Below are 21918 nucleotides of genomic sequence, written 5' to 3' on the forward strand. Positions count from 1 at the left end.
GAAAACCTCTTCAGCAAATGGTGCTGGCAAAACTGGATCTCCACTTGCAGAAAGATGAATCTGAACCCCTACCTCTCACCATTGACAAAAATAAACTCAAGGTGGATCAAAGATCTAAACCTAAGACCTCAAACTATAAAACTGCTCCTGGAAAACACTGGGGAAACTCTGGGAGACATTGGGGAAGGCAAAGACTTCTTAAATAAGACCAGCAAAGCACATTCAATAATCCCCAAAATAGACAAATGGGATTACATCAGACTAAGAAGTTTTTGCATGGCAAAAGACACAGTAATTAGTGTGAATGGACAGCCCTCAGAATGGGAAAATATTTTTGCAAACTATGTGTCAGATAAGGGACTGATAACTAGAATACACAAGGAACTCAAGCTGCCCCGAGAAAAGATGATCAACCCTTTTAAAAGATGGGAGAATGAGTTGAAAAAACCACTCTGTCAGGAAGACATACGAATAGTCAAAAGGCATATGAAAAAGTACTCAACATCCCTCATTGTAAGGGAAATGCAGATCAAAACAACAATGAGATATTACCTAACCCCATTCCAAATCACTAAGATTTAAAAAAAAAAATGGTAGGTGCTGGCATGGGTTTGGTGTAAGGGGAACTCTCTTACACTGCTGGTGGGAATGTAAATTGGTCCAGCCACTGTGGAGAACAATTTGGAGATTCCTCAAAAATCTACAAATAGAACTACCATATGATCCAGCAATCCCACTCCTTGGTATCTACCCAAATGACAGAAAAATACTTAATCGGAAAAGTTCTTGCACGTCGATGTTTATTGTGGCACTATTCACAATTGCTAAGTCATGGAAACAACCCAAATTCCCACAACAGATGAATGGGTAGAAAAACTGTGGCACATATACTTTATAGATTACTATTCAGTCATAAAAATAAAAAAATTAAAAAAAAAACTGGCTTTCGGCAGGAAGTGGATGAACATGGAAGATTTACTGCTGAGTGAAGCAAACCAGGCTATGAAGAAGCAGCATTGTATGGCCCCACTTAATATATACCAAGTGTCTGCACTCTGTGACTGAAACTGATTGACTAAAGGATATAGAAACACAGTATATAGATGTAAATACCAGATATAGTGTGTGTGAAAGAGGAGGGTCTGAGGAATGGCATTTAGAAGAAAAATAGGAGGCAAAGCATTATTGGCACAAAGAAATGTGGTATTACCTGTTGAAATTATTTTATAGTTTTATCAACTATACTAGGGAGAAATGTTCACCTGTTGAAATACTAATTTTGTAAGCTAAATAATGTGATTGAATATATAAAAGAAAATGAAATTAAAAATGAAAAAATAATAATGTACAACATAAAATGAATAATTCTTTTAAAAATAAATAAGTTTTTAAAAATTGCCTTAAGTATCTGACCCAAGGACACACAAGTATAGGCTTAGCTGATCTGCGTAGTAAATGAAAACAGGAGCCAAGACTAGCAAACTAAACTCTGGATGTGTATCTTGTATTTTTTATCAAATACACTGACTTCCCAGGAGTGGTACCTTCTCTTTCTACCAGAAGAAACTCTCTCTCCCCATTTGGCTCCAAGACTTACTATCCTAATCTGATATACATGCTTACTAGTCTCCTGAGAAAGGCGAATTCTCAAAAATACTGTAAATTGCTGAAATACATAAGTACCCAATTTTTGGACATCAAGAAAAATACAAGTGGGACCAGCAGTTGGCATAATGGCTATGTTGCTGGACTCCATGTAGTCGACCGCAGTTCGAGTCCCAGACCCAGTGGCTTAAATTTATGTCAGGGGTGCATGTGTGCATGCATGCCCAAGATCCCGAGAGGATACTGGAGGAGAAGCGACTGTGGTTTGACTACCCCCCTGGGAGGTGATTTCTCGCTTTCTGTCTCTCTCTCTCTTTCTGCCGAGCACACACGCCCAATAGCAAAAACCTCTCCAAAAAAAATTTTTTTAAAGAAAAATACTCCCAAATTACTAGGTTTAGCAACACAGTGAAATCTCTTTTTTTTTTTAAATGACTGTTTTTCTTCCCTTATTTTATAAACTGGTTTTTTAAATATAACTTATAAAGCTTTGTTAACCTATAAAATATATTTTTAATTTCTAGACCTATGGGGATTTTTCTGTTATCTTTGATTGATCCCTATTGTAATTACCCAATGACTAGAGGAAATAAATGATTTTAGTCATTTAAAATTTGTTGAGACATGATTTACAGTCCTATATGTAATCAACATGAAATGCTCTACTTATGCTTGAAAGAAAAATAGGTTATGCTGAAACTGTATATAATGTTTTATACATGTCCATGAGGTCAAATGTCCTTTAAATCTTCTAAATTTTCTATATACCAGTTAAGCAGTTCTATCAATTATTCAGAAAGGTATGTAAACTTTCACTAGGATTATGGATTTGGTTATTTTCTGTTTCTGTATTTTTTGCTTTATATAATTTATACCTATGCTTCTGGGTGTTTAAGTGTTTATTTTGTTTCGTTCTTTTCTATAATTTTTCCCCTTTTCTTTTTTGGGTAATAGCATAAATTACTTGATAAATAATTCATCAATTTTTCTTTTTATTTATATGGATAAATAAAAGTTTACTCACTAATAAATTATCATGATTTTAGATGATAGTAAATCACAGGACATAAATCTTTAAGAAATCTGAAACAGAAATACCATCTGGACTTAAAGATTAACCGATCTATGGAAGTGCAAGGCTGCCCATTAAAAATAATGGCATTAGAGCCGGCAGGTGGCATGGTGGTTAAGGATGCTGTACTCTTACATGGCCAATAGCAGTTAGAGTCCTGGACCTGGTGGCTTGCTTTCTCTCTTCTCTTCTCTCTCTGGTCAAATTAAAATAAATAAAGTTAAATAAAATAATTCTTTTTAAAAAATGGTGGATCTTCACCTTAGCCTCTGCTGGACCTCTGGGTTCAGCTGAGGGTTCTGAAGCCCTTTCCCAGCCAGGGACCCCACTCTGGACCCCAATGTTAGCCAGGTAGGCAAGTGGACCCCTCCTCTTGCTCTTCTCTGTCCCTTCTTTTTTTCTCTCTCTTTTTAAAAAAACAGCTTTTCTGCCTGGCTTGTGCCTTTCTCTTGTTAATTTCTCTCTTCTTCTCCCACCCAGGATAGAAAGTTGCCAGACATCTTCACCTTAGCCTCTGTTGGGTCTCTCTGGGTTTAGCTCAGGGCTCTGAAGCCCTCTCCCAGTCAGGAACCCTGCTCCAGACCTCCCTGTCCAGCCAGGTAGGCAAGCGCCCCCCCTCCACCTGCTCTTCTCTATCCCTTCTAACTTTTTTGTTTCTTAAAAAACAGCTTTTCTGGGAATGAGCAGTTGGCATAATGGCTGTGTCACTGGACTCCCACGTAGTCAACTGCTGTTCGTGTCCCGGACCCGGTGGCTTAAAACTCACGCCAGGCATGTGTGCGTATGTGCCAAAGATCCCAAGAGGAGAACGGAGAAGAAGGGATTGCGGCGTGACCATCCCCCCCAGGGGGGTGATTTCTCGCTTTCTGTCTCTATGTCTCTCTCTGGCTGGCTGGCGAGCGCATGCGCCCTATAGTGAAAATCTCTCCCAAAAAAAACAGCTTTTCTGCCCTGCTTGTGTCTTTCTCTCGTTAATTTCTCTCTTCTTCTACCACCCAGGATAGAAAGCGGCCAGGCATCTACACCTTAGCTTCAAGCGTGCTGTGTAGGGTTAAAAAAAATGTGAAACAATTTCATTTTTTGTAAAGTGATTTCTTTTCTTTCTTTTTTTTTGTCTTTTTCTCTTTTCTCCTAGTACTTTCCTTTTTTCTTTTTTTCTACCTATTTCTATCACCTACATTGTTTTTCTTTTACCTTAGTTTCCTTTTTTTCTGCTCAGCTCTTACCCACTGCCTAGAGACAACTAGATGCACAGTAACTAAACAACTGAATATTGTGAGTTTTTGAGAATTGATTGCATCTTACTGTATTGATTGCAAAATAGTGAAATACCCCTTCATAAATCTTTCAAAATTCCTCCAATGATTATTGCATTGGAGAACACAGTAGAAGGGAGAAAATTAACACCAAATCATTTCACATTTGGGGAAACACACGAGCTCAAAGTCACAGACTCCTCCAACAAATTGGCAGAAGTGACGATATTACCAAATGACTAAAAATCAGGAGAAGAGCCTCAAGGATGAAAGAATCAAGTAGTACATCTCCAGCAAGAGAACACTGTAACTTGTCTCCAAGTAGGGAAAAATTAAAGGATATTACTGAAATGCCAGAAAAAGAATTTAGAATATTTATGGTAACAAAATTCTGTGAGATGCAAGAGGAAAGGGATGTTGAGATCCAGGAGATGAGGCAGTCCTTCCATGGCAAGAAAGAAGAATTGAACCATAAAAAAGAATCAAATGGAACTGTTAGATATAAAGAGTGCAATAAAGGAAATTAAAACCTCCCTTAAAAGTATCAAAAGCAGCTTAGACCATGCAGAAGATAGAATTTCAAATGTAGAAGACAAGACAAATGACCTAGAAAAAATGATCAAAACAACTGACAAAACAGCCAAGAAAACTGAGAATAATATACGAGAAATACTAGATACCATGAAACACCCCAATATCCAAATAATTGGTATTCTAGAAGGTAAAGAAACTAGTAAGGGCATTGATAATCTATTCCATGAAATTCTGGAAGAAAACTTTCCAAGTCTAGAGAGACACTCGAACATCCAGACCCAAGAATTACAAAGAACCCCAAGTAGAATCAATCCAAGAAAATCCTCTTCATGCCACATAATAGCTAAATTGACTAAAATGACAGATAAAGACAAGATACTAAGAGAGAGAAAAATGTCAAATCACTTACGAAGGCTATCCCATCAGGCTAATGCCAGACCTCAAATCAGATACAATGCAAGCAAGGAAAAAAAGGGGAAATATATTCAAAGTCCTAAATGAAAAACAATTTCAACCAAGAATACTATACCTGAAAAGATTATCCTTCATATGGAAAAAGAAAATAAAAACGTTCTCAGATAAACAAAACCTGATAGAATTTACTAACTCCAGACCAGCTCTTCAAGAAATTCTGAAACGAGTATTATACCAAGAAAACTAAAGAGAGATAGACATCAATAAGAGAACTAAAACAACAAGGAATATGGCCAACTTAATGGTAGGGACAAGTCTGGAAATATCAATAAAAATGCTGAATGTCAATGAATTAAATTCTCCAATCAAGAGACACAGATTGTCTAAATGGATTAAAAATCAGAAACCCTCCATCTGCTGTCTACAAGAAACCCATCTCATGGATTAAGATATACATAGACTAAAATTGAAGGGCTAGAAAAAGGTATTACATGCAAATGGAAACCAAAAAGGAGCAGGGGTCGCTATAGTGATTTCAGACAAAATAGATTTTACAACAAAAACAGTAAAAAAAGACAAAGAAGGGCATTATATAGTAGTAAAAGGGCTAATTTACCAAGAAGATACACGCTTATAAATATCTATGCACCCAACTCAGGAGCACCCAAATATGTAAAGGAAAGACTGCTGGATACAAAAAAGAGAGATAGACTGTAACAAAATAATTGTTGGAGAAGTTTACACATGTCAGTGAGACCAAAAAAAAAAAAAGAGAGAGAGAGATTCAGGACATAAATGATACAATAAATCTAATGGACTTGATAGACATCTATAGAACTTTCCACCCAAAAAACACAAAATATACATTTTTCTCAGCCCTGCATGGTACTTTCTCAAAGACTGACCACATGATAGGGCACAAAACAGCCTTTACAAATTCAAAGGCATAGAAACTATATCCAGCATCTTCTCCGACAATGAAGGAATTAAACTCGATATGAATCTCAGGAAAAACCCTTGAAAATACACAAATACATGGAAACTAAATAACCTACTTCTGAATGACTTCATGATTACTGAAGAGATTAAGACTGAAATCAAAACAGTCATGGAAACAAAGAATAATGAGTACGCAAGTTTCCATAATTTATGGGACACTGCACAAGCAGTCATAGCAATTAGTGTGCACAAGAAAAAGATGGAAAAGAGGCAAAAGAGAATTAGAAAAACAACAAAAATCAAAAAAATGCAAGGAAAAAAATAGTAAGATTTGAGCAGAAATAAATGAAATAGAGAATAAGCAACCTACACAGAAAAGAAGTGAAAAAAAGAAGCTGGTTCTTTAAAAGGATAAATAAGATTGACACAATATTAACTAGACTAATTAAGAAAAAGAGAGAGGGAAAAAAACAGATATATCAAAATCACAACAAATCTAGCAACATTAAAACAAACATAACAGAAATTCAAAACATCATTAGAGGATACTATGAACAACTATATGTCAACAAAGGAGAAAACCTGGATGAGATGGACAAATTCCTGGACACATAATCTTCCAAGATTGAGTCAGGAGGACATAGAAAGCCTGAATAGACCTATAACAAGCAAAGAGATTGAATCAGTAATAAATAACCTCCCAACAAAGAAAAATCCAGGTCGCGATGGCTTCACTTCTGAATTATACAAAACTTTTAAAGAAGAAGTAACCCCTTTTCTACTCACTGTTTCTAGAGATCCAAAAGGAAAGAACCCTTCCAAATTCATTCTATGAAGCCTCCATTATCCTCATTCTCAAAATGGATACAGATATGACAAAAAAGGAAAACTACAGACCTCTATCTGTGATAAATATAGATGCAAAAATTCTCAACAAGATACTTGCTAACTGTATTAAACAGCATATAAAAAAGGTTATTCATCATGACCAGGTAGGCTTTATTCCAAGGATCTAAGAGTGGTTCACCATACGCAAAACCATAAATGTAATACACCATATCAACAGAAAGATTTAAAAAAACATGATAATTTCAATTGATGCAGAAAAAAGCATTTGACAAAATACAACATTCCTTTATGATTAAGACTCTCCATAAAATTGGCATAGAAGGATCATTTCTCATTATAATAAAAACTATCTATGAAAAACCTATAGCTAACATTATACTGAATGGAGAAAAGCTGAAAGCTTTTCCACTAAAAATTGGTACAAAACAAGGCTGCCCACTTTCTCCACTCCTATTCAAAACAGTACTGGAAGTTCTAGCCAATGCAATCAGACAAGAGTAGGAAATAAAAGGCATTCCAATAGGGAAAAAGAGTGGAAATAATCTGTTTGCAGATGGCATGATTGTATACATAGAAGACCCAATAGCATCCATGAAAAAATAAGTGCATAATTCCTTGAAATAATAAATGCATACAGTAAAGTGGCAGAATACAAAATTAACTTGCAAAAACATACAATCAACAAGTGGAAGAGACAGAACTCACAAAAGTAATTCCATTTACCATACCTGCAAGAAGTATAAGATACTTAGGAATAAAACTAACCAAGGAGGTCAAAGACCTCTACAAGGAAAACTATGGGAACCTTAAAAAGGAAATTGAAAAGGACACTAAAAAGTGGAAGGACATCTACATTCCTGAATTAGGAGAATTAATATAATCAAAGTGGCAATCCTACCCAAATTAATCTACATATTTAATGCAATTCCAATAAAATTACAAGAGATATTCTTCACAGATCTAGAAAAGACAATCGTAGAATTTGTCTGAAACCATAACATATCCCATTTTGCTAAAGTCATCCAGCACAAGAAGACTGGAGTAGGTGGCATCTCACTTCCTGACCACAAAATATATTTAAAATCTGTGATAATCAAAACAGCATGGGGAACCAGCAGTTAGCATAATGGCTATGCCGCTGGACTCCCACGTAGTCAACTGCGGTTCGCGTCCCAGACCTGGTGGCTTAAAACTCACGCCAGGCGCGTGTGCGTGCGTGCCCAAGATCCCGAGAGGAGAATGGAGGAGAAGGGATTGCGGCGTGACCATCACCCCTGGGGGGTGATTTCTCGCTTTCTGTCTCTATGTCTCTGTCTGTCTGGCAAGCGCACGCGCCCTATAGCGAAAACTTCTCAAAAAAAAAAAAAAAAAAACAGCATGATATTGGCACAAAAACAGGCATGAGGACCAATGGAACAAAGTAGAAGCCCCAGAAATAAACCCCAAAACATACAGCCAACTCATCTTTGTCAAAGAGTACCAGTCAATACAGTGGGAAAAGGCAAACCTCTTTAGCAAATGATGCTGGAAAAACTGGATATTCACCAGCAGAAGGATGAATCTGATGAACCCCTGTCTGTCACCATTAACAAAAATCTACTCAAAGTGGATCAAAGATATAAATTTAAGACCTCAAACTATAAAACTACTGGTGGCAAACACTGGGGAAACTCTGGGAGACTTTGGGGTAGGCAAAAACTTCTTAAGCAAGACCCCCAAAGCACAGGCAATAATCCCCAAAATAGACTGTTGGGATTACATCAAATTAAGAAGTTTCTGCACAGCAAAGGACACAGTAATTAGTGTGAATCAACAGCTCTCAGAATGGGAGAGAATTTTTGTTAACTGTGCCTCAGATAACCAGAATACACAGGGAACTCAAGCGGCTTGCCCAGAAGAAAATGATTAACCCAATTTAAAGATGAGAAAATGAGCTGAATAAACAACTCTCTAAGGAATACATATGAACAGCCAAAAATCCTATGAAATAATGCTTAACATCCCTCATTGTAAGGGAGATACAGATCAAAACCACAATGAGATACCCCAGTCAGAATGGTGGAAAAAAAAAAAAAGTGGTAAGTGCTGGAAAGGATGTGGTAAAAGGGGAACAATCTTAAACTTTTGGTGAGAATGAAAATTGGTCCAGTCACTGTTGAGAACAACATGGAGGTTCCTCAAAGACCTTCAAATAGAACTACCATATGATCCAGCAATTCCACCCCTGGGTATCTACCCAAAGGACAGGAGAACGCTCAGTCGGAAAAGCGCTTGCACAACTATATTCATTGCAGCATTATTCGCAATTGCTAAGACATGGAACCAACCCAAATGTCCACAAGCATGAATAAACTGAAAATTGTGACACATATACTTCATGGAATACTATTCAGTCATAAAAAACAAGGCCCTGACATTTGATAGAAAGTGGACAAATTGGAAGATTTGTTGTTGAGTAAAGCAAATCAGGCTATGAAAGAGAGACATTGTATGTCTCCACTTAACATATACTGACTGCCTGCACTCTATGGTAGAGACTGAAAGACTGGAGAACATAAAAGCATTAAAAATTGTAATGGACACTAGAGACAAAGTGGAAAGAGAGTGTGGGAGGGGAAGAGCAAAGGAAAGGAAATTTGGGGAAAAAATAGAGAGGTAAGACACTTGTGGGACACAGATATGGTTTATTATCTGTTGATGAGGATGTGTGTAGTATTGTCAACTGGGCTGGACTGAGATGTACATCATGCTTGGTAAAGTCTCTTTACAATGTAAATGATGTATAGCAATTGAATGTATGAATACTATTAATAATAATAAATTTTTTTAAATGATGGCAATAGACTCTAAAACTACTTAGGGAGTAACCAAGCTGCTTTCGAATTTGTTTTTATTCTTCTAGTTTTATAAAATGAAACTAAGATATATTAAAAACAAAATATATATCCATGTATCAAACATTATTGATCCTCTCAGCAACCAGATGTCACTAATTGTATTTACTCTGTCATCATTCTCTTTTAACTTTTATCCCAAAATAAAAATCAGTTGAAGCCAAGTTTCTCAGAAACAATGTTATTTCACTTTTAATGTGGAAAACAGTGACTATTTTAATAGTCTTACTAATTTCTTTTACATTTTGAACAAATTCATACTACATGATCAATCATGGTATACAAACACAGGTTTGAAAAAAATATATCAAGGTTTCTAAAGAAATAAAAGGTGAGACATCACCACAGAAAGGTTACCTGACTTCTACACCAAATGCCTTATAGACTAGTTGTCTAGGATAACATCCTCAATCTTGTGGCCTGATGGCATTATCATGGCTCTAGAGTTGGTTACACTCAGGAAAGAGTCCTCGGGCCAATGTTAAATTCAATCAATTTTATAAAGTAAAATGACATATTATCAGTATTTTAGCAATTTAGCAGAAAATGAGTAACTGCCAAGAAGACAATACTGAACTCTTCTGATCAATGTAATCTGTGCAGATAAACTACACTTGAGAACAAGTTATAATCAGACAAACACTTAGTAAATTCACAATCACAATAAAGAGGTATTTATTGGTTTCAGAAGTTCATGTGATCATTTTCTATTTATTTCCGCTCTGAGGATATGCCTGCCCTAGGATACCTTCTCCAATAAATAATGCTTATACAGGCACTGACAAGCCTTTTGTTCTTGTTTTCAGAGATCCTCCTTTGTGACACATTTCTCCTATTCTGGTTTTTGCTGGACTGTGTGTTTCTTTTTGCCTTTCCCTTCCTTTGATCCATTATATACTGATTTACTCAGAATAGTTACTCCTCCTAAGCCAAACTTACTATTACTGGCTGTGCTTCACTCATATACCACCAACAGCATAAACTTTCATTACTATGCTACATTTAAAAAAAAAAAGCATAAATATGAGAGGTATAAAGTCCTCAGTCAAACCATCCTCCTCCTGGTAACTTCGTCAACATCCCAACAATGCTCAAAGAGTAAACCTTAGATCTACCAATCCAAGATGCTGTCTTAAAATCCTTATATAGTCAAAGATATGTATCTACACATAGGTATTTTTTGTTGGCATTGCAACTACAGGACATGTGAAGGCAATGGAGGACTGAGGAAGGAGGCATCAAAAGTAAGAGATAGATAGAGACACAGAAGGGAAAAAACGAAATTATTGAAGTTCACTACAAGATATTACTGTTTGGGGGTAAAACAGAAAGAAAAGCAGGCCACCCACAGATTCTCTAGTGACACAAAATATAAGGAGTAGAAAAATGTGAGGAGCACATTTCGGAGAGAAAACAAAGCCTAACGATATGAGAAACAAGATATAGGGCATCAGAATATGTTATACTGAGTGGCTTATTACATCTACATCTTAAAACTGGAATTCTCTATAAATGAATCTTATGTAAATAATAATAATAGCAAAAGCTACCAGTGTTTGCTACTATGTTCCCAGCACAATATTTCATACTTTTTATCATTCATTTAATTTGATCAGTTCAAAAAAAGCCTCACAATGAATAAAAAAACAACAGTAATAAAATGCACTGTAATAAAAACAATAGTTCACATTTATTGAGCACTTACCTTCATAACTTTATTAATTACATTCTATTATTCCAGCTTACAAGTGAAAAAGATGAGCCAGAGAGGTTAAAGCCTAGAAGTCACACAGTTATTAAACAGGAGAGTCAAGAATTAACAATCTAAGTAGCGCTCCCAGGATATGTACTAAAAGCTAAGTGCATAACCTCTGTACTATGCTATCTCTGATGTAAATATCTTCCCCAATTTAGAGATGAGAAAAATTCCAAGTTAAGCTACCAAAGTCTGAACTGAGCTGAGATTTGAATCTACCTTATCTTCATTACAGTAATAATACCCCTTCTCATTTAAACATTACACATAAGTATTTATGAAGTGGCATTCTTACATTTAAGCTCGATCTCCATTTGTTGTCAGGAGTTCACTTACCAAGAGGAAAAAAATTCTTACAGTGTGCTAGTAACTGACTGGATACTAAACCATATTCTAATGCATAAATTTTTCTCTGGGAATTAATAAAGTACTTAAGAAATACATATTAACTCTTTCAAGTCACAGGGGCACCATTTGGTGAATGGAATTTTTAATTCACTAAAATGGTCCCCAAGAGGTTCAGAAGCATATAACTTCTTCTAAGGGCATGAAGAGATAAAAACCTGTAAAGCCATTTAGGAATACAAACTAAATTCAGAACAAAATTAAAAACCAAGCTACAGGGAAATACTGCTCAAGTGGATTAGCCTCTGGCCTTCAAGAATCTGGCAAAGTAAAGCTAAAAAGAAGTCGGAAATTTCTAGGTCTCCTGAAAAATCAAAAGCCACACTGGGCAGAGATCAAAAACCACATTGGGCCCAATGACTGGGTGGGTATAGACTTGACTGCAGTAATTAGAGAAGAGGTGAAGAAAGAAAAAGTTATTTTGTTCCTATTGTACCAAATACTTTTGGCACAGGAAGAATGAAAGCACTGGTTTTAGGACACATAATCAGGTTTCCAACTGGTACCTACTGTCATCCCATTCTCTCTTGCAGCCTATTCATCCAGCGGTTCTTACCTTTCTTATTAGCCTGTCAACTAGAAATATTCCTCCCTCTCACTCTCTCACAATGTCAGCAAATGGTATTCACAGATCTCTAGCAATCCAAATGTCACTGCATATACTGTAGACTCAAAACAATATAAATACTAATACAAAATTATGTTCTTTAATCTATAAGATTATTGCTCCAAATATACACAGCATATCAAAAGATTTATGTCAAGTACAAAACTGTTATTTAAAAAACATTTTAAAATGATTTCTAATTTGTGCAGTATAAAGGGAAATTCTTAGAAGAAGTAGCATCTAAACAGGCTTTACTTTGAGGACAAGTACAACTTTACTTACTAAGCTAATATCTAGATGCAAGACACCATGAAAGAAAGCAGAGGAAGGGCATGTGCAAATGAATAGAAGTGAAAAGATAAATCTTTTGGGTAACAGCAAGAATTGAAGGCAGACTGATGTCAAAAGTAGAATTCTGTCCAATTTCTTTAGTAAGGAAGGAGGATAGGGCATGCCCCATAGCACAGTGATTAAGCACTGTGCAGAAAGCCATATCCCAAGATCCATGTTATGGCCCTGGTTGCTTAAAACATACTGGATGTGCACACATGACCAGGGATCCTGACAGGTGAGGAAGAGAACTGTGACATGACCAGGACTGTTGAGGTGCTGTGTCTGTGTGTGTGTGTGCATGTGTGTGTCTTCCCCCAATCCCAGGTATGCCTTCTGGCAATTTTTTTTTTTTAAAGGAAGATAAAGAATTCACTAAGCATCACCACTAACTTCATACCCAGTCTCACTGGCTTTTTTTCATCTTACCAATTCTGATTGTTCTTATAAATATTCTCATGTAACCTTTTTGGCATACCTAGTTTCTAGTAAAAATATAACTAGCCAAGAGAAGATACTGCAGTATGACCACACACAAGGGGGGCGGGGAGGTATGCTTGTTCATGATCTCTTTCTCTCTTGCAGGCATGTGCGTACACACACACACACACACACACACACACACACACTGGCAATTAAAAGAAAAATACATAACTAGCCACACTTGGTATGACTGAATTGTCCTTTTCCAATATTCACTTCTTTGGGGTTCCTCTTTCTTAAAAGAGTCTCGTACTTCAATGCTGTTATCCGTATATGACGGATACTTTTCATTCTTCCATTCTGTTGAAAGATAGGAGTACTGCCATGGATATTCAATTGCAGAGTCCACATCTCCTCTAGTCTAACCTTTTTCATATCTAAAAGATTTATTCCAGAAATCAGACCTTTGACAACCCTAAAGACCTATAGAGATTTGCTTTGCTTTGTTTTTTCATTCAAAAGTAACCAATCTAGACGGGTCATTCTTTTCTTTCTTTTTCTTTTATTTGCTGCAAAAAGCTTTATTTTCATTTGGTCCAAGCCATATGAGAGGGCTCCATGGCAGCTAAAAAGCTGCCAAGTGACCAGAGTGGCTTAGAAGCTGATACCATGAGATGAAGGGGCACCTGAACACTGGACTCTTGCCCCTAGTTATACTTCTGAGTGAGCCTTTCAAAGAGATACTCGCTCAGCCCAGCCTGGAGGATACCCAGTCTATGGAGGTTAGTCAGGTGGTGATCTATCTTAAGTTTCACCTATTCATCTAGTAAATGGATCTCTAGGAAGTCACAGGGTGTGGAGGGACAGTGTGGGCAGAACCCAGAGCATGAAGATACAAAAGAGCCTGGCTCAAACTCTTCTCTAGAGCCAGGGGGCCTCCATGGCATCTTGGGCTAAACCCCACTCATCCTGCGATGGCTTCTGCACAGCCTGGAAAAGAATGCAGCTGCTGCGTTGGTTTTACTTCTTTAAGAGATGCTCAGCACCCTGCGCTTCTCCTCCACCAACTCAGGGAAGAAGTGGCCCACACCCTCCAGAGCATCATCAAGGTGAAATAGAAGCCCAGGGAGAAGTGAATGTTAAAAGGCCTGCAAGTACAGATTGATCATGCAGTAAACAGAGGCCTCCACCTCAGTAGAATAATTTGGACAAATCTAGGAGCTCATAGTTGGTCTGTAATTAAGAGCTAACCAGAAAACGGTGTTGGCTGGTCCCAGAGACAGGAGGTGGCCTAGAAGATGATCCCAGAGACATGACTAGAAAAGAGATTAGAAGGTGGTCAGAGGCTGGGAGGAGTCCTCAGATCTATTCCATCCAATCACTGAAGCAAGAGACAGATCCACGGACCTCCAGGCAGTTGATGTGCCTTTTTCTTTTTCTAAGATTTTTGCTATAGGGCATGTGCACTTGATAGAAACAGTGACAAAAGCGAGAAATCACCCCCCAATGGTGATAGCCACCCCACAATCCCTTCTCCTCCATTCTCCTCTTGGGATTTTGGGCATGCACACACACACACGTGCCCACTGTGAGTATCAAATCTCTGGTTCCAGGACTGGAACCACAGTTAACCATATGGAAGACCAGCAACGTTACTATCACGCAATTTGCTGGTCCCAAAGTCCCAAAGTGCCATTCTTTGTAAAAATAGCAACTTCTTTTTTTTTTTTTTTTTGGTGAGAGGTTTTTTGCTATAGGGCTCGTGCGCTCGCCAGACAGACAGAGAGAGACAGAGATATAGAAAGCAGGAAATCACCCCCCAGGGGGGATGGCCACGCCGCAATCCCTTCCCCTGCATTCTCCTCTCGGGATCTTGGGCACGTACGCACACGCGCCCGGCGTGAGTTTAAGCCACCGGGTCCGGGACTCGAACCGCGGTCGACTACGTGGGAGTCCAGCGACATAGCCATTACGCTAACTGCTGGTCCCAGTGCCACTCTTTCTTATGAGGACAAAAATTCCTGGTTTTACATGCAGAAGTTTGGATCCACCTTCCAGAATAAGGTTGTGCCATACTTTCTCATAATCAAAACATCTACATAAGTGATCTTCCCAAACAGCATCTTGTACTCAAAATGTGACCATGGACTCCATTTCTAGAAAGGTATAAAAACTTCTACGAACCTTAAAAACTAACCTAAAATTCTTGTGGTTAAAGTTTCAAAAGCTAATTCAATCTAACCATTATAACATGGGTTCATGTCCTAACTCCACTACTTGATTACTGTATGATCTTGGACAAATCATTTAACCTTGCCAAGCCCAACTTTCTCATTCATATTTAATTAGGGCAATAATGGCACCTACTCACATATTTGCTATATTAAATAACATAATACACGGGAACCAGCAGTTAGCGTAATGGCTATGTCGCTGGATTCCCCCGTAGTCGACCGCGGTTCGAGTCCTGGACCTGGTGGCTTAGAACTCACGCCGGGCGCGTGTGCGTGTGTGCCCAAGATCCCGAGAGGAGAATGGAGGAGAAGGGATTGCGGTGTGATCATCTTCCCTGGTGGGGGTGATTTCTCACTTTCTGTCTCTATGTCTCTCTCTGTCTGGTGAGTGCACACACCCTATAGTGAAAATCTCTCAAAAAAAAAAAAAATAACATAATACATGCAAAATGGCTGGCATAAGTTAAGTGTTTAATGAATATTAGCTCTAATTATTATTATTGCGAAGTACCAGAAAGCATAGCATATTTGGAGAACTTCAAGTAGTTTCATCTATCAGGACCACAAATATTCCTGTGGTGTTAGCAGGAAGAAGAAAGAACAAAGTGGAGCCTAGGAAGAAAGCAAAAGCCAGATGAACAGCCAGCCTTACAGGAAGGTTCACTGGTGCTCCATTAACCCATATAACATCCCTCAATGAGCTGAAAAGGTTTCCACCCACTGCAACCAGCTTCAGAATTTGGGTAGTAGACAAGTTGGTGAGACTCTCCCTCCTTTCTAGTACCCATGTGTAGAGTACAATCAGCTTTATTGTGTTCAGCAGTCCCACATGCTCAATAATTTGAATTTCATTCTGAAGGTAAATAGGGATAGAGATCTGAAAGATTTTAAATTGTATGAGGTATTCGAAGATGCAGTTTAGAAAAATTAAGACTCTAGGTCTAGTGCCATGGTGCAGGTGGTAACCACTGCACCATGCTGGAGCCATATAAGAAGGCCCCAGGGTTTGATTCTCAGGTTGATCTGAACATACCAGGTGTGCATGCAGATGTGCCTATGATCCTGGCTGGCTAGAGGACTCAAGCAGGATCACAGAATGACAACACCTCAGTGGAGGAGTGGTGGAGGCATTCTGTATCTGTCCCTCTCTCTCATGAAAGAAATGTTAAAAGAAGAAGGAGAAGAAGAAGGAAAAATTGAGACTCTAAATCTTAAAAATTAGACCCAAAAATTTTATCTAGGAGTACATATGCCTGAAACATCTAATGATGGCACTGTTCTGTAAGAACTGTTCTGTTGTTATGCTTTAAAAACAAGGAGAGAGGGGCCAGCTGGATCCCACATAGACAACTCCACTGTTACAGTCTTAGACTCAGTGGCTTGAAAATCATGCCAGGCACATATGCATGCATGCTCAAAATCCCAAGAGGAGAATTGGGGAAGAAGAGACTACAGTGTTTCCATTTCATCCTGGGGTGATTTCTCATTTCCCCTCCTTTTTTTTTTTTTTTTCTTTTTTAAAGAGTATTTAACTCATTTATTTAACTTTAATTAGCATATGTTATCTGTATATTCTTTTTAAAAATTTATTTATTTATTTTTATATACATTCAATGACATTGTTTAGCTTATGAAGTGAACATTTCAATATGTGAACATTTCTTCCCAGTCCAGATGATCAAAATATCTTCAACAGATTATATACACCACACCTCTCCATCCCATCAATGCTCTGCCTCTGTATCCTTCCTCCAAATGTCCTTCCCTAGGCCCCTCTCCTCCCTCTGTGTCTCTTTTCAGCAAGTACATGCACCCTATAGCAAAAGACAAAGGGGAAAAAAAAAGGGAGAGAATACAAGAATTGAGTAACTATCATGTACAATGACAGAATAATGCCAACAGATTAAGAATAGTTGACCATTGATGTCACAGCAGTTGTATAATCTAAACAGTGATGTGCATCCTAACAGATCAAAAATTATTGCCAGAAACTATAATACGAAAATATATCTCAAAATTCGTGGTACAAAGTAATTTACAACTGATGAGCAAACTCCAGGGAAACACTAAAACAGGAAAGTTAAAAGAAAAGGTATAGCCAGTGTAAATACATAATGTTGAAAAAATATATATATACACATATATCTGCTATAAGGTATATAAGGTGTACATGCACTTTCTGGAAAGCTAAAGAGAGAGTGAAGGAAAGTGAGAAATCACCCCCTAAAGGATGGCTACACTAAAATCCCTTCTCATCTTTTCTCCTGCAGGGATTTTGAGCATACACACACACATCTGGTGTGTTTTTCAAGTCAACAGGTCCAGGACTCAAACAGTGTAGTCAGCCTTATGAGATCCAGCCACCTTAAACACCATGTCACCTGCTAGCCCCACTGCTGAATCATCCTTGTAAGAGTTGGAGCACCACCCTGGAATTTGAGTTTCTGTAAACATGTTACAGATCCTGGTAACTGAGTTTAACATACTCCTATCCTCAAATCACAAAAAAAAATCCTGAAAAAATGAACTCATTACTGAATTTATTTTTAACCACTAAAAAAAAATGCATTGCAAATCATGCTTATTGTGAAAATGTGTAAGTAAAACACAGTGTGTTTATACCATTATTTAGGATTTTATATAATTTTCAGGAAAATCTGAACTTTTAAATGACAGCTACTTCAGTTTACTCACATGATGTTTATACTAATTTAGAGGGTTAGTTTGATCTCTCTTCAATCTCATTTGTGTCGTAACATGTCTCAACTTTTTAAGTCAACTGTTCTTTTGATAATACTTAAACTATAGAAATATTAGTCTGGAACAAGGCAGGTCCTAGAGGAACTAGGAAATAGTGGGTCATCAGAAAAGTCATGATGTATTATTTCTATGCAAAAATGCATCATTACTTCTCTGAAAAACCAGTAATTACCAGTGTAAGCATTTTCACTATATAACCAATAAATTCTCTGAAAATAAAATCCTCCAAATACAAAATGCAGTTCCTAATGACATTTCTTCCATACACTTAAGTGTAGTAGTAAACAAACTATATTCTATGACTACAGCAATGCCTGAAGAATTCCATGAACACTTTTGTAATATATGTTTCTTAAAATCTTAATAAAGCACAGTGGACATAATCAAATGGCTACTATTCCAAACTTTTGTATATAGAAGTCCCCCAAAGCATTACCCTATGCAGACAGGTTAATCTGTGCTTACATGAACTCTGAAATAAAGTATTGTTATTATTGAACAGAAGTACAGCTTATGGTGATCATGTCATAAACTATGAAGGTTTACCAGTTATTTTCTGAAATTCAGAACTTTGTTCTCTCTCATAGAATTATGGCCAAGTATACTTCTGCAACCCATATGTGCCAAGTTAAATTATACACCAGACAGGGTCCAGGAATATCTGATTGAAATGTGCTTTCAACATGCCATTATTTTCATTCCAACATCAGGTGAAAACATGATATCCATCTATTTTGAGAACATTACGTCATATTAATGTTTGTTGCAAATTTGGGGTCTTTTCTGTTTATAATAATAAGGGCAGTTGTCACATTTTTATTCAGTTTGAAAATAAAAACTTTATGGTTGGTTGGTTGTTTAGCTTTTTACCAAAGGACATGTGCACTTGTTAGAGACAGAAAGGGAAAGTGTACCCCAGGGGAGATGGCGATGCCACAATTCCTTCCTCCCCCACCCCTTCATTCTCCTCTTAGGTTTTTGGGCATGCATGCACATGTATCCAGTATTATTTTCAGGCCAACAGGTCCAGGATTCGAAACATGGAGTCAGCCATGTGGGACCCAGGACCTTAACCACCATACTACCTGACCCCTGTAATTCCCTCTTTTAAGCTTCTATATCAATATAAAGAAAGTTTATCTTGAAATTGCAAGATAAATTGTTTTCAATAGCTAACACCTTACGTAAAACAGAATTTTATCAGACATCATACAATATAAAAAAAAAAATTGAATCTTAAGGGACCAGTAGATGGTATAACGGTTACTTCACTGGACTCCCACATAGTTGACCACAGTTTGAATACCTGACCTGGCAACTTGAAACTCACGCAGGGCACATGTGCATGCTTGACCACTGTCTAACAAATACCAGGGGCTTGCTTTTTATGGCTGAATAGTATTCCATAGAGTATATGTGCTACACTTTTTCAATCTATTCATCTTTTCATGGATATTTGGGTTGGTTCCATGTCTTAGCCATTATGAATAGTGCCACAATAAACACTGATGTGCAAGTGCTTTTCCGACTATTATCTTATCCATTGGGTAGATACCTAGGAGTGGAATTGCTGGATCATAAGTAGTTCTATTTGTAGGTCTCTGAAAAACCTCCATATTGTTTTCCGCAGTGGCCAGACCAATTTACGTCCCCATCAACGTGTAGGAGAGTTCCTCCTTCACCACAACCCTGCCACCACTAATCACTTTTTGTATTTTTAATCTTTGTCATTCTGACAGAGGGTAGGTGGTATCTCATTGTGGTTTTAATCTGCATCTCCCTTATGAGGAGGGATGTTAAATATTTCCTCATATGCTTTTTGGCTGCTCATATGTTTTCTTAGAGAGTTGCTTGTTCAGCTCATTCTCTCATCTTTTAATTGGGTTAATCATTATTTTCCCCCCAAGGAAGCCACTTGAGTTCCCTGTGTATTCTGGTCCCTTATCTGAGGCATAGTTTACAAAAATATTCTCCCATTCTGAGGGTTGTCAATTCACACTGATTACTATGTCCTTTGCTGTGCAGAAACTTCTTAATGTGACAAAATCCCACTTGTCTATTTTGGGGATTATCGCCTGTGCTTTGGAGGGTCTTATTTAAGAAGTCTTTGCCTACCCCAATGTCTCCCAGAGATTCCCCAGTGTTTTCTACCAGTAGTTTTATAGTTTGAGGTCTTAGGTTCAGATCTTTGATCCATTTTGAGTTGATTTTTGTTAAGGGAAAAGTTGAGGATCCAGTTTCATCTTACTGCAGGTGGATACCCATTTTCTTCCAGCACCATTTGCTAAAGAGTTCTCCCTTTGCCTACTGAATTTACTGGTATCCTTTGTCAAAAATAAGGTGGCTATATGTTTTGGGGGGTTATTCCTGGGGTCTCTATCCTATTCCATTGTTTCACCTATTTTTGTGCCAAAACCATGCTGTTTTGACTACCACAGCTTTACAGTATATTTTGGTGTCAGGGGGCGAGATGTTGCCCAATCCACTCTCTTGCACAGGGCTGCTTCGGCAATATGGGGTCTTTTAGGATTCTAGACAAATTCAATGATTATCTTTTCTAGATCTGTGAAGAATGTCTCTGGCAATTTGATTAGAATTGCATTAAACACGTAGAATAATTTGGGCAGAATAGTCATTTTGATTATATTAATTTTTCCAATCCAGGAACATGGATTGTGTGAATGTGTGAACAAGGATGAAAAGTGAAATATGTCCTTCCATTTTTCTGTGTCTTTTTTAATATCTTTTAAAAAATTCTCATAGTTTTCCTTGCAAAGGTCTTTGACTTCCTTGGTCAAGTTTATCCCTAGGTACCTTACACATTTTGTGGCTATGATAAAAGGGATTCCTTTTCTTCATTCTACCTTGGTCAGATTATTTGTATATAAAAATGCTATAGATTTTTGGATGTTAAATATGTACCCTGCCACTTATTTATTACTTCAAAAAGTTTTTTCATGAATATCTTTGGGTCTTCTATGTATACCATCATGGCATCTGCAAATACAAATATTTTTTATTCCTCTTTTCTTATCTGAATGCCTTTTATATTATTCTCTTTTCTGATTGTATTGGCTAGGACTTACAGCATTATATTAAAAAGCAGTGGAGAAAGTGGGCAGCCTTGTCTAGTACCAGTTTTTAGAAGAAAAGCTGTTAGTTTTTTCCCATTCAGTATAATGTTAGCTAAAGGTTTTTCATATAGAATTTTTAGTGTGTTGAGAAATAACTCTTCTATGATGAAGCCATGTTGTATTTTGTTGAATACTTTCTCTGCACTAATTGAAATAATCATATGGTTTTTACCTTTCTTTCTATTAATATGGTGTATTATGTTTATGGTCTTGCATATGTTGAACCACCCTTGTTTCCCTGGAATAAAGTCTACTTGGTCGTGATGAATAATCTTTTTTATATGTTGTTGGATTCAATTTGCAAGTATCTTGTTGAGAATTTTTGCATCTATATTCCTCAAAAATACTAGTCTGTAGTTTTCTTTTGTTGTCATGTCTTTATCTGTTTTGGGAATAAGGATGAGGGAGGCTTCATAAAATGAATTTGGGAGGTTTCTTTCATTTTGAATCTTTAGAAATAATTTTAGTAGAATGGGGGGTTAACTCTTCTTTAAAATTTTTATAGAATTCAGAAATAAAGCCATAAAGACGTGGACTTTTCTTTGTCATGAGGTTATTTATTACTGATTCAATCTCAAGGCTTGTTATGGGTCTTTCTATGTCCTCCTGATTCAATCTTGGTAGATTACATGCATCCAAGAATTTGTCCATCTCCTCCATATTCTATTGTTTGTTGGGGATATAGTTGCTCATAGTATCCTCTAAC

The 21918-nt window shown here is 37.3% G+C and overlaps 1 pseudogene; it reads right to left on the bottom strand.

Annotated features, from left to right (window-relative positions):
• Positions 1–13585: 13585 nt before the first annotated feature.
• Positions 13586–14310, bottom strand: LOC106733812 (ferritin light chain pseudogene; annotated as a pseudogene).
• Between the last annotated feature and the right edge of the window lie 7608 nt (positions 14311–21918).

Source organism: Tupaia chinensis, unplaced genomic scaffold (genome assembly GCF_000334495.1).
Source record: "Tupaia chinensis unplaced genomic scaffold, TupChi_1.0 Scaffold145208_1, whole genome shotgun sequence".
Taxonomy (NCBI): Eukaryota; Metazoa; Chordata; class Mammalia; order Scandentia; family Tupaiidae; genus Tupaia; species Tupaia belangeri.